This window comes from Cololabis saira, chromosome 24 (assembly GCF_033807715.1).
Source record: "Cololabis saira isolate AMF1-May2022 chromosome 24, fColSai1.1, whole genome shotgun sequence".
In the NCBI taxonomy this organism is placed as follows: Eukaryota; Metazoa; Chordata; class Actinopteri; order Beloniformes; family Belonidae; genus Cololabis; species Cololabis saira.
Genome location: NC_084610.1, coordinates 5,624,443 through 5,637,768, shown reverse-complemented (window position 1 = coordinate 5,637,768; position 13,326 = coordinate 5,624,443). Strand labels below are relative to the sequence as shown.

At 42.8% G+C, this 13,326-nt stretch overlaps 1 protein-coding gene across 1 annotated transcript in view; it reads left to right on the top strand.

Annotated features, from left to right (window-relative positions):
* The window catches only part of LOC133424882 (receptor tyrosine-protein kinase erbB-4-like), a 382,181-nt gene that overhangs the window by 13,997 nt on the left and 354,858 nt on the right, over positions 1-13,326 (top strand). The gene's annotated exons all lie outside the window — the stretch shown is intronic.

Here is a 13,326-nt window from a genome sequence, read left to right as displayed (position 1 = left end):
GAAAATTATGGAAGAGGATTGGGGCCTCTGAAGAAAAAAAGATAGATTTTGAGATTAAAGTCGAAGTTTTAAGAAAAAAAAGTCTGACTTTTTTTATTAGAACGAGCCATTGAAAAACAAGGATTTTTTGCATTTGATGTCATCGATAAGGTATACACTGTACTCGTTATCATTGGAAGACTGAATTACCAGGGAAAAGAAAAAGCAAGTTTTGGCTATTGTAAGCATTGAACCATCTGTTTAGAGCAGTATTTCCTGCATCAAACACTAGGAGCATAGTGCATCTTGTGCAAATGATTCCTTAAATCTGCTCTATAATACCACCTCTGACCACATGGGGGAATGTAGATCTGCCGTGTTGGCAAAAGGGCCACTGACAGTGCGGTGCTAATGAGCGGGAACGGTCTGCCAAGTCTTGGAATTCGGGATGCGCCAACTACTTTTTTAGTTTCATTACTGAAGTCAGTGCCTGGGGTGTTAGCATGCTTTTAATATTCAACACTGAACTAAAGAAATTGAAAAATATGACAAAAATGTGAAATCTATTGGATTGGGGGTTTAATTTTCTGATAAGTCTACAATTTTTCACAGTTTTGAGACAAATATCTCTTATCGGACTGTTTGCGTCTTTATTTGCTTCAAACGTTTGATTTGCTGCCCTCGTGTGGTGAGAAGAGGTATTGCGACAGAGCAGCTTTAAGATGAAAAAAGGCTTCCCATAATTTTTGCAATTCTAAAGCCTACTTTACTTATGGGTAAAGATAGGTATTTGGTTTATTGATCAATGTATCGCACACTACAAATCTGTGTCGAATACAAGCAGCATAAATGAATCAAAACCGTTTTTTCTCCAAGATCTCTATTTTATATTTATTCCTTTCTTTTTTAAATAAACTTCAGTCAGTATTTCTGCAGTTTCAAAGTCAAAGGTAGTTTAATCTGGGGAAAAAAGGGGCTGAATAATATTTTTTAAATTTATGAAAAGCATGATCAATAATATGTTTATGTAACTGTTAATATAGTTACTGTACATTTTTAATAAATACATTTGAAATTAATTCTTAATTTCAATGGTCTACATTTTAAAGGTTGGCTTCAACAATAAACATTTTTTTGTAATAATAATTTCTTATTTTTCCTTCTCATTTTTGAAAAGTAATCAGACAATAGATGTCATAACTGTTTAGCCATGTTTAATAAATGTGTCATTGCCAGCAGTTTAAAAGCAAAAACGTTCAGATGGACTTGTTTGCTGCATTTCAAGTGAATCTCACGGTTTGATTCTGAGCAGGAATGGTTGGCGTGGCGACCAATTATCACTTCAAGAGGTAATTATAGATTAGTGATACAGAAAACATGCAGGCCAAAAGTGTCAGAAACGGAGTATGAGGTCCTGTGGATTAAAGCTAGTTGACTTATTTTGCCATCCATCAGGGTTTCCAGGGCCCCGATACCGAGCCATTTCCGTCACCGCCGCCTCACACGGACTAAATGTCATGGTTTGACTGAACCAGCAAGCTGAGAATTGGTGAATTTAACTTTTTTATTCCCCTCTCTGAAGTGAAGATAAGACGGTGAGAAAGGGGTTTAAAGTGAAAGCGCCAGAGAGAATATTCACGTACCTAAAAACTGACGCTGAAGAGAGAATATTCACTTGTAAGGCGCAGGGAGCTGTGCAGGATTTGTACAAATGAACAAATTAGATAGACACACAAACCCTCTTCATAGACAGCTATAATTTCCTCTCTTGGGCCTGATATTTACCGAGGTACATAGAAGTGGAAGTGCAGGAGATGCACGATGAAAAGAAATTGGTATCTCACCTCTGAAATCCCCTTTCGTAAGGCTTAGGCGATCGTAAGGGAAACAGTTGCAGCCCTGCGGGCTCCACGGACAGACGTAGTCATGTGGTTACTGCCTTTCTCCTTTTTCCCACCATCTGCCCATCGGATTCTCTCATTTACTTAATTAGAGCGCCGCGTCTCAAGGCCGACGCTCCCGACTGGCATCAGTTGCACGGATGTGAGCAACCTGGCCGGCTACCTCAGGCGGCCAACGGCGAGTACGGTCTCGGCGGAGCGTGCAGCTGTGCACGCAGCTATATAAGGTCGTGTTTGGAGGGTGAACCCCAGGCAGGTCCTGTTCAGGGTGGAAGAAGCGGGTGATTGTAGCACCCGCATCCGTAAACAGAGACTGCTAATGTGAGAAAGGAAAATGATCGCTGACCTGTATCCGGGCTCATATGCTCAGCTACTGACTGTAATGGAGTTTAAGCTTCCATAAGCTTTTGTTATTAATTACACCGAGCAGCTCTAATCTCTGCATGGTGGTGTTTAAAATAGCTAAAAGTTGACTTTTTTTTTTGTTTGATTTTTGTACATTACGAGCTTGTGGGTGTAGCGGGCGAGTCGATCATGAACAGCAATGGAAGTCCCATTAAAAAATAGATGGTTGGACGTCTCATTTTTTCAATTTCTTCTTGGATATTGACAGTGAAAGTGGATGGAAATTGGTGCAAGCGTGGCTACCATGTAGAACCGTGTTCTGGTACATGAGGATGTGTTGTTGCCATGGCAAATTGGGATGCTTTGTGTTCAATAATATACATTTTGGTATGAATTTGAAGCAGATGTATTTTGGCTTTGTTTCTCAAGTCGATGCAGTTTCATGATGTCTTAACACCTACAACTGTTGCAGCTGATTAGGAGGCTGGTACTTGTGATGGTAAAAATGTCATGCTATCCCTTGTCTTGTTTAATAAGTGTTTGCATCATTTGTTAGAAGGAAAAAGAGCCCAGCACACAGGCCAAAGACAGTCGTCATTAATCATCCACTGGCCGGCTAGATTCCTAGTTTTCTTTGGCCTTAGACAAACCATAACCAATACGCTAAACAATGTGACACATTTTGGTGAAAACGCCACCGAGATGTAGAGCAGAAGCAACCTTTTCATCCATGTTTTTACAGATCTGTTCATTGCTGCTGGTTTTAGGGGATGGATCTAGTATTTAAACACCACTGATGTAAAATAAGTGTGAAGTCAAAGAGGTTGGACATCTGTATCTGGGCTTGTGATGTCACAGAACCCTGCAAATCTCAACTGCTCACCAAAGAACATGTTCAGACCTAGGCGCTACCAAAATAAAGTGATTAAGTCGTGTCGTGTTGGAACGTTGCAATTGTCTTCAGATATCAAAGTAAATTCTCTCAAGTGCAAAGAAAAACAAACTTGTCCCCTTAATGCCAAGTCTGATTGACGCAACATTGATTTCCCATAAAACAAACCCCCTTTGCTGTGCAGACTTTTATTTTTTAATACACTTGTGGTTTGGGAGTAGCATCCATCATCCCTGTGATAGGACAATGGCAGGCTGATATCTGATGTTTAATAAAAGGCCAGTGTCAGCTGGATGAAGTGGCATGCCAGTGTATGTAACCCTGCACTGGTCTGGTTGTGAGCTTTTATTTAACTCTGCAACCTCTTCTCAGACTTAGGAGGGACAAAATGTTAGGAACTCATTCAACACAATGAGAATTGATCCAGCAATCATTAATGAAAGCTGTCAAGAATTTGGTTAATTATGTAAATACGTGTTCCCTAACGGATCCCACTGCGTGGTTCCAGTTTCTGATTGTGTGCCGAGTTTTGGTCACAGTTGGGTTTCTGTTCTTGAACCAACATTTGCCTTTTCCCTTTACACTACAGTTGAATGGTTTTCTTTGAGGAGTGCTGTGTGGAAAACAGGCATCATTTGAGTGTTGCCCCGACTTTTCTGATTTATTTATTTTTATAAAAGATTTGTACCAAGCTTTGGTATTTAGTTTTTAGACTTGAGGCAATGTAACGTGTGTTGAAGGAGCCGTGGTGGACCAGTCATGCTGAGGTTGATGCAGGAGGAACAGACTCCCAGCCACCGACTCATTTTGAATTCTTTGACAGATATCAACTCCTACATCTTTCTGTCTCACTTTTTTCTGCCGGGAAGTTTTTGAGCAGCATGAGAGACGAGGAGGAGGAAAAAGTCAGCATTTCCGAAAGCTGACATGGCTTTCTAAGACTGCAACTGTGCTGCGTTGTTATTTCACAGCAAAGTGTTCGGAGTCTGAGGGCTCTTTGTTGTGTGACATCAAACGCCAACCGAACCACGTTCAGACTCTTTCAATCCCTTTGCGACAAGTTAAACTCGGCAGTTCCTGTAAGTGCACGCGCCACCAGAGACCACATAAATCCCTCAATGAAGACGAAGGAATAAAAACAATCCAAAGGAATTTTTTTTAGGACAAATGTTTTAGGAAAACATTATGAGATTTGTTAAATTTCCTCCCCACAACTGACTTCTTAGCATTTAAACGCAATGTAGGCCTTTTATCCCCTTTGTGAACCGCTTCGGTTTGTTGTCGCCTTTGTTTCTGCTGAGTTCGACTTTATGGGCTATCTCCATCCTGAAAGCAACGGTAGTTTAAAGGGAAGAGGAAAAGGAGGGAAAAAGCTTTGAATGGAGCGATGGTGATGCATGGACGGAGTTGGATCAGCGGGAGGGCTGCGGTAATCGGCTGTCTGGGGGGAGCGAGGCGGCAGGGGGTACCTAGAGAGGCGGCTTTGGAGATTTATGGGGAACCTGCAACAATGAGAAAGCAAGAGGAACTGTGCACCTCTGAAGTGGAGAAGAATCCTCAATTGGGCCTTGAAAATAGCTGTTTTCCTCTCCAATACAAAGAATCAGCTTGCTTCTTCCGGAGTGGTATCAACAGACCCAGAATGATTTGTTGTCCTCAACTGGACGCATTGTTGATCCAATGTGATGTTGACAATTCTGGCACAATTCTGGCACTATCGTGGTGATTTGGAATACTGGTTCTTGTATGAGCCCCCTCCCCTGCTGTAATTGGCTCTGGTACATTCTGCACCGGGGGAAATGGCTAGGAGTAGGACGGGTACCAAACTCAGAATTTTAGCCAAGTAAATGGTTGTCTGGTCAGTGTTTGCTTCTACTACTTCAGATGGAGTTCAATTTATATTTTATTTTGGGAAAATGAAGGTTGCATTTAAGGGCTTTTATTGGTGTAACATTTTTCTGTATTCAGTGAGGTTTTTATTTTTTTTAGCTTTGATTTAAGAGGATCCTTGCTCATTTTATGTTTTATAAGAAGGTTGATTTATTAATCATACATTTGCAGCATCAAAAGGATTGTGAAAGCTTTTTATTAGGTTCCTAAGGCGACCAAGGCTTGGGCTACGCTCAAACTGAAAGGTTTAAAAATGAAAATGATTTCCACACAGACGAACCGTTTTCAGGTTTGACCATTCAGTGAGAAAACCGCTAGACTCCGGCAGAACAATGGCTTGCCCCCTGCTGAATTCTGTCTTTAAAAGGGGGGACATGATGGTAGTTGAGTAAAGAAAGATTGAAATACATGTGAACACGGATGTAATTTTTAAAAGTATCTGTGTCTTTAAGTTCATATTAAAACACAAATCTGGACAATTTGAGTTAAAATGGTTTTCTTCAGCTTTGAGAGTTCCTCTTTCAACTGAAATATGGCATGAATGAGCCCAGAAAAGTACAACATTAACGTGATTATCTGAGTCTTTGTCTGGCCGTTAGCAGATCCAGCGGCTGCGGGACGTCGTGAGCCGCTCTTCATGCAGCTACGTGGGGGAATATGGGCTTTACTTGAGAAAATGCTAACGAAATTAATTTGTTTTGTGCCGAAGGGGTGCGGTGTAAACATCTCTCAAACGGCAAGAAAGCAATTGAGGCTGAAATGTGTCCAAACAGTTGTTCCCTGCTGGTGACATCACTGTCATGGCATTTGTCACCTTGGTAACCCAGAAAGTGGAGGAGAAGGTGAGAAGTCCTTAGAAAATGTGGTTATCTTTTGAAAAAAGGGCACATTTTTAAATTTAACCTGCTAGTGTGAGCCAAGTCAAGGGTGTCGCAGATTCTGGGATCAAACTCAAGCGTTCTCGGTGAAAGTTCTGCGTCTCATTCAGTTACAGACTTTATTTGTTGTCCAACAAGATGCTGATGTAGATCACAGCCTTGCGTGTTGAGAAATGATGCGCGGGGCTTTTGACGGAGCACGGTGAATGTGTTTGCCGAAAAATGTAACGTGGACGTTTTAATAATCATTTTTGCTGTCACTCCACGTCCCACTTGAAATCTTTATGTGAATGCTGCGAGAGGTGACGACAGCTGTCATCTGCTGTGAATTGGCAAGCCCAGCTGTGTTGACACTCGGAGGTGTTTGCTGGGGAGTAATCTTTCAGAAGAGAGTGCGCTGAATGAATATTGGAGGCGTGAGAAGAAAACCAAAAACGTCGTATTGGATTGTCGTTTGCTTCTCTGCCCTTTAAGTTAATGATGATGTTTATATACGTTGGTTTATAGGGTGGCTGCACAAACAGCATAGCTGCACAGACGCGATTTACTACATGGAGGCACAAATGAAAACTAATCATCAGATTTAACCCAGAGTATATCAGCTACACTTGCTGAATGGAGCTGCATTTATATCAGTAGAGATTCACAAAGACCTCTTCCAAACTTGTGCAAAACCGTCATAAAACTATACTGGTGCACCAAACACTCGCTGCACATTTGCCTGTCTGTGCCTGTATAATGAGCATCTGTGCTTTATTTTATGTAACGTTATTACCTTTAACAGCGCACCTGTCTTTTGTACGCCTCAGACAAGAAATTAAATTAGCTTTTTTTTTTTTTCCTTTGGAAATTTATTTTAAATACCAACCAGCATTTGGCTTGTTAAGAACTGACACACACACACACACACACACACACACACACACACACACACACACACACACACACACACACACACGTTCACAGAAGAAAACATTCTGTTGAGGGAATAGCGCCGCTAATTAGTGGAATTAGCCACAGATCAAAAGGTTCAATTAAAAAGTGGTGTTTTGGCGTGGAGGCTGTGGGCCTTATTTGCATCACAACACAAATGCACCGGTGCGGACGAGCAGACAACGGGTCGGACAGACGGCGGTACCATTCGGTATGGATGCAAAAAAACAAAAACTGAAGCCGTCATGAAATTAAGCCCCAACTGTCTGCGAGGCTGGAGGTTTTTTCAGAAATGGTCAAACGCCCCTTAAAATGTATCTCACGGAAATCATGCACCCGGAGATGAGAAATAGCATTGATTTATCCAAAGACTCCCTAATGGATTCACGTGCACACATCAGCAAACGGCGTCATTAAACATGCAAACACATGCGAGGACACATGCAAACACGCACCAGCTAATAAGCGGCATTAATTTGCACACAGACGCGCCCGCTCCCGAACTGGCGCACGGCCGTCTACGCAGAGCCTATTGTTAGCCTTTGGAGTTCCAGGCTTAATTAAGAGCATAATTAAGTGTGTGCTGTTATGGCTCTGCTCTTCTGTCACGCGCACGCATTTCAGCGCGCGGATCTCCTCAGAGCTTTTACGCGTGCTCACCGCCGGAGCTTGGACAAATATGGCCTATTCACAGCACCTCTAATTCACCATTTAAACACCACATGTTTGACTCTAATTAAATCCAGCCTCATCACCAGCAGCACACAGAGGTTGGGGTTTTTTTTTTGTTCTTTCCTCTAAATTGTATTGTTGGTTTCAATAAAAGAGTTGTGCAGTCTAAATGTCAGACCATGCTGATTTCTTTTAAAAAGTATTTTTCTTATCTGTGACTGCGTCTTTGTCTCGATTGTATGCTAACAAGTCTTTAGGTTAACGTATGGCTCTATAGCTACACCAGACTTTGATTGTTCTTCCCAACATCCACCCCTCCATCCACATTTGTAAGAGGGAGCCGTATTAGGCTGAGAGCTCCCTCCTTGGAGGTCTGAGAACCACGTTGACTCTTCATCTGTTCTGAGACGATACCGAGACATTCAAGTCAAGTCAAGTCAAGTCAGATTTATTTATATAGCACAATTCATGCACAAAGCAACTCAAAGTGCATTCCTAGCAAGGCCAAAAGACTTCCATCCTGTCTCTGGCCTTGTTCAAAACACCATCTCTGGTGGATTAGTTTTGACCACCCAAGTATATGTAGGTAGTGGTACCTTTTCAGAGATTTATACCATATACAAATCCAAAACTTGACAGTATTTGTGGTGCAAGTGGATATGCAACAATGGGCTGAAAAACGGGCCTTCTTATGTGGGATTGTTCTTGATTGTTCTTAGATACGATGTGTGATGGGTGTCTAACTTGGGCTAACCACATGAGCAAATCCAAGTGGGGCAACATGGAACCAGCACACAATCCCATATTGAGCCCCGTTTTTCTGCACATTTATATCTCAGATGGCTCCCACTACAAATGTCGCCTGGAAGGAGCAGGTAACGTACTCTTAGCCCCTCCAGAATGATAAGGATCCTTTTCAATGTGTGTACTTATCTGAGGAAATGCTTTCCCTCCCAGCTCTTCTGGGCCCTATGTGTATTAAGAAAGAAAAAACGTTCTACCCAGGTACAGATTGAATTGGGCAAATGACGGGTCTGTAATGGTTTCACTATTGTGGGCCAGATCGGTGGTACTTTTGAGAAATACAAGTGCTCTAAATGGGCAATGTATGGGTCCCATATGGTTTCAGTAAGGCTTGTCCCACATTAGAGATTTAACCACTGGGCTCCACCTAAAACTGAGGCATATCCTGCTCCATATGGACAAACCCACGTCAGACCTGTTTTTTGCAGCACACAGCTCATATGAGGCGGACATATAAATGCTGTCTGGGTTCCCGTCTCACCAACTGACCATATTTGAGGGTTAAAACTTCAAACTGGACAAATCAGGATGCCTGTCCATGATTATTCTCCCTGGATACTTCAATTTCTCCTCTTGAGATAACGACTGATCTCTAACGCAGTTTAGAGTTTCATTGTTCTTTACTTAACAGGGAGGACAGCGTTCTCATTAGCCGTTTTGGACATTTGCATGCTCACCCAGTGCTGTCATTCCCGGTCAGAGCAGCCTTGTTTCATTTGTTTGAGGACGCGGTCTGCCAATGCCTATTGTGTTTGCGCTGTTTGTGTGTATTCCCATGCTGGTAACTGTCTGCTTTAGTGGCAGTTTGGGACTCCACGCTATGCTAAATGGGAGTGTCCAGTCTGCTACCAGGCCTCATTTATCAGCCTCGGACAGAAACAGTCCGCCATGAACACACACACACAAACACACAAGTGGCTTGTAAAAATGTTTAGTCAAAGCACGCATTTGTTTTATTAAAGATACGTGTCCAGATATTATCAGAAAGCACATACTGTCCCGACCTCAGATTGGCAGTGTTGGACCCCGATGCCTCCTCGGTGACCCCTCCGTCCTCCTTGGTGTCCCCATCGAATTTTTCCACTGTTCTCAACCCCTCCCCGCTATTTCACAGCTGAGTCTTTCACGCCTGAATCCATCTGCCTCTTGGCTGCTACTGTTGGACCCCTTCACACTTCACCCCCCCAGTTGAGCTCACATCAGTCAGCTTCTAACAAATTCCCTTCAGCTGCACCCTCTAAAATAATGGTTTAAAAGAAAAAAAAAGTAATACAAAAGGCATTTTCTCTGATGAAGTGCTGCTTAGTATTTCTCAGGAGGCACGTCACTTCCATCTGAGTGCTAAATGCTTTTGAGAAGCACTCAGATTTTCTTCTTTTTAAATGTTAAAAGGCTAAAACGTGTAAGATCTGTCTATTTCAGCACTTTCCAGCACCTGTCATTTAAAAGGTTTTCTGGGTGCCATGTAAAGCCAGTTGTTTGTGGGCCATTTGGTGAACCCTTTTTATTCAAACGGCCCTCTGTGAGTGCATTCATCAGGTTCACCAGAGTACCCTTTGGGTATATTGAATTATCTAAATGAAGCACGATGGGAGACATCAAATTTCCAAATATTTTTCTTCCTCGTGTTTCTTTTCGGTATTTAAAAAAAAAAAAAACATTATTGCAGAAGAAAACCTTTCACACACACCAGTTCCATGAGTTTATTTAAGGTTTAATGGAGAAAAACTTATATATGTCCCAGTACTGATGTGATGGAGACTGCACAAATTAGTACAAGGTAGTTCACACACCAGTCCACAGGGGGGCACATTTTATGATATTTTGCACTAATCCAAAACAAAAAATGGTTAGCTCAGATGATGGGCAAGACCTCGACGACCTGCCTGTTTAGTCCAAATCCACACCCTGGGAGAGTTTAGCACTGGAAAGATAATGGACAGTCAATGGTGGGCTGAATGAGGATGGTGAGTGAGACAGCTGTGCGTTAGGCCACTGGACATGTGTCGAACACACGCCAGCCACCACTTGCCACTTGGCCTGGCTCACTTTGGTGCAACCTAAGCCTCAGTCATGCGTTGCTATGGTAATACACCTCCCAAAAAAAGCTAGGTAGCTTTCTGAAACTAAAAGCCCAGAGATGAACCTGAAGTTGCCTCCTTAATCCTCTAATGCTTCATGGTATGGGATCCAAGTCCTGGAAAGTCTTGAGAAATGGTTTCAGAGTTGCTCTCATCACTGCAATGAATCCCCTTCGCCTCCCGTGAACTAAAGTGGGGAGATTTATGTGACTCCCCTTGACCTTGATTTTCTTGTTTTACAGTGCTCCGTTTCTCTGAAGACTTGTGCCTTTGTAGTCTGAAATCATTATTCCCCGTGTTGAGAAATGGAGGGAGGTAAAAAAAAACAGTAACTAGAGAGTAAAGAGAGAAATAAAAGGAAGGAGGAAGTGTGTTTTTCCGAGATGAAATTTGGTGGCACTTAATGAGCTTCTTTTATCGTGCAAACAAGTTTAAAAGCGGCAGCGGCGACTTCAGGACACACCTTGATGAACAAACGTGGGAACAAACTCAAACCGCTTTTCTGCAGATATATGGTGATGAAAGAGCTTTGCAATATTGCTCTGTCCTGTTATCTCTTATTCCTCTGTCTCGGATCCTTCCAGCCTGGTGGAAATGGTCACATTTTCATCATGAACTCTGTTAACCCTCACTGGAAGCGACTGTACCATTTGTGCTATTTGCCATAGCTGAACCAATGTTGTGTTATTTTTCAAATGAGGTTAACCCAAATCTTGTAGGCTGCCGCCTTCATTTTGCTCAAGATGTCAAAGCCAATTTAACTGCATAAAGCTTGTTTACTGTTACTATGTGACCTGCTCGCCCCTGCAAAGTAAGACGTGCCTCCTGAATCTCATCGCTTCATTTCCACCCGTTGTTTACGCTGGGAATTGCAGAGAAGGATACGTTTGCCTTCTGATAATGCTTCACAGTCACTTTTTCTTCCTTTAATCAATCTTTAAGATCTCTGTCCTGTGTTGACGTGCACTTCCATGTCTTCTTAACTTCTTTTTCCTCTCACAGAGATTTCTAATTAGCCATTCGTGCCTCTCTGGAGGGGGTGCAGCGTGATTGACAGGGGTGATAATCAGTGTAATGGCATCTAGTTGCGGCGGTCAAGCCGGCAGCCCGCCAAGGTGTTGAAAAAGCCTGCGGGTAAAGGTGGGAGGATGTTTCCTTACAAATCCACTGCTGTTGTTTTGTGCCAGGATAGGTGTTCTGGGACAGCAGCTCAGTCACTGTAAGCTCAGCATGACTGTGAGCTTATTGTGCCCATTCAGCCTAATCCCGGTGACAGTATCTCCGTGGAAGGATGCCACTTCTCCGCTTAATTTCTCTCATTCCCGCCCCTTATTTCCTCTCTCACTTCCCCTCCAGTTTCCATTCCTCGCTCGCCCATGCAGCAGCCGTGGAGGTGTCATTAGCACTGCGCCCTAATTAGTCCAGCGCCAGCTAACTGCGCTTCTGACGCTGCATCTCTGGAGAGGCGAGCCTCGCTAATTTCAATAAGAGTAAACAAGGAAACTGCTCCCCACTGACAGCGACGGATTAATTAGAGACCATCCACCGCACGTGCCAAATGGTTTAAAGGGAGGGGAGGGGTTGGGGGAAGACGCCGCGTAGAAAGACGGCCCACTGAGCCGGCGAGGTGAAAGAAAGTTCGCTTTCATTGCCGTCACGCAGTGCAGTCGGAGACTGACGCTCACTTTAGGACATTATCATCACTTTCATTCTGTGCGGCTTCTCAAGCGGCAGCTCCCGTCGAGACGCAACGGCTCGGATGTGCCGTTTGTCACGCGTCTCATTTAAAAGGTTGAGCTGAAGCAAACAAGTCTGCTCTCCTCCCTTAAGATACTGATTTGTGTAGCCTCACAGGCCTGGATTACTTCATTGAAGGCCGTTGCCTATGTACCGTCACTTTCCATTTAATCTGCTGGGCGCTTTTTCTTCCCGTTAGAATATGTAAGGTTAGCTGAACATTCAATCCCCCCCATTGTTCATGCAGTAACAGATGCACCTGAGAGTTCTTCTACAGAGCAGCTTTGTCTGGTTGTATCTACTAATGCCTTGCTCAAGTGAGGCATAGTATTGCGGTGAGCCTTGCATGCTGTTTAATATGAAAGGGAGAGGCGTAATCATTCTCCTCAGGGTTGCACGAGCTGAAGATAGTGTGCACAATACTTGTATGTTGCCATTATGCTGCATGGTGTTCAGTGAAATTGAACAGAAGTGACACAAGCTGCAACTGTGTTTGTTAACCGACTATATTCCACCTTCTGTGTCGTTTATCATCTCTTCTTTTCCCTAACCTCCATGAATATCCCTGACTTGTCATTTGTGTTGAAAGTGGTTAAGGAGAAAGGACAAGGCATGTGTTGTCATTTGAAGTTGATTTTAAAATGTCATACTGTGGAAAATTTAAATAATTAAAAAATGTCTTTGCTTTAGAGCACATATTTGGGTGTCTGAAGTTTTCAAACAAAAAAACTTCAAACAAATCATGACCATGGTACTTTGCTCGAGGCCATCTGTATCTGAAAACACTAATGAACTAAGCTGTTCACATCTTTAGGGTACTGTGGCATCACTGACCCCGATTAGCATAAAGTCAGCCTACTCATATTTATATCTAAATAACTTTACATAAAGCTGCATATGCTGTACCTTGTAAAGTTTACAGCGCACTTCTTTAAGGGGAAAAATCTAGTAGAAGAGGTTTAGGAAGTGAAGTCAGGCAAGTCTCTGCAGCCACCAGTTTTGAACAGATCTGAACAGACTTGGATGGAGAATGCAGTAACTGCTCAAACAGTGGGACTGTTTGCACTGAAATGTCTTAAAATGTCATTTCTGAATCATTTCTGAAATGTATTTCAAAGGTTTTACTTTGTTTTACTCAAGTTGGGTAGCCTTTACAGGAGTGATCTTTGTTACTTTGACTGGAATAGCTGCCGAACACATGAAGAGAGAAAAAG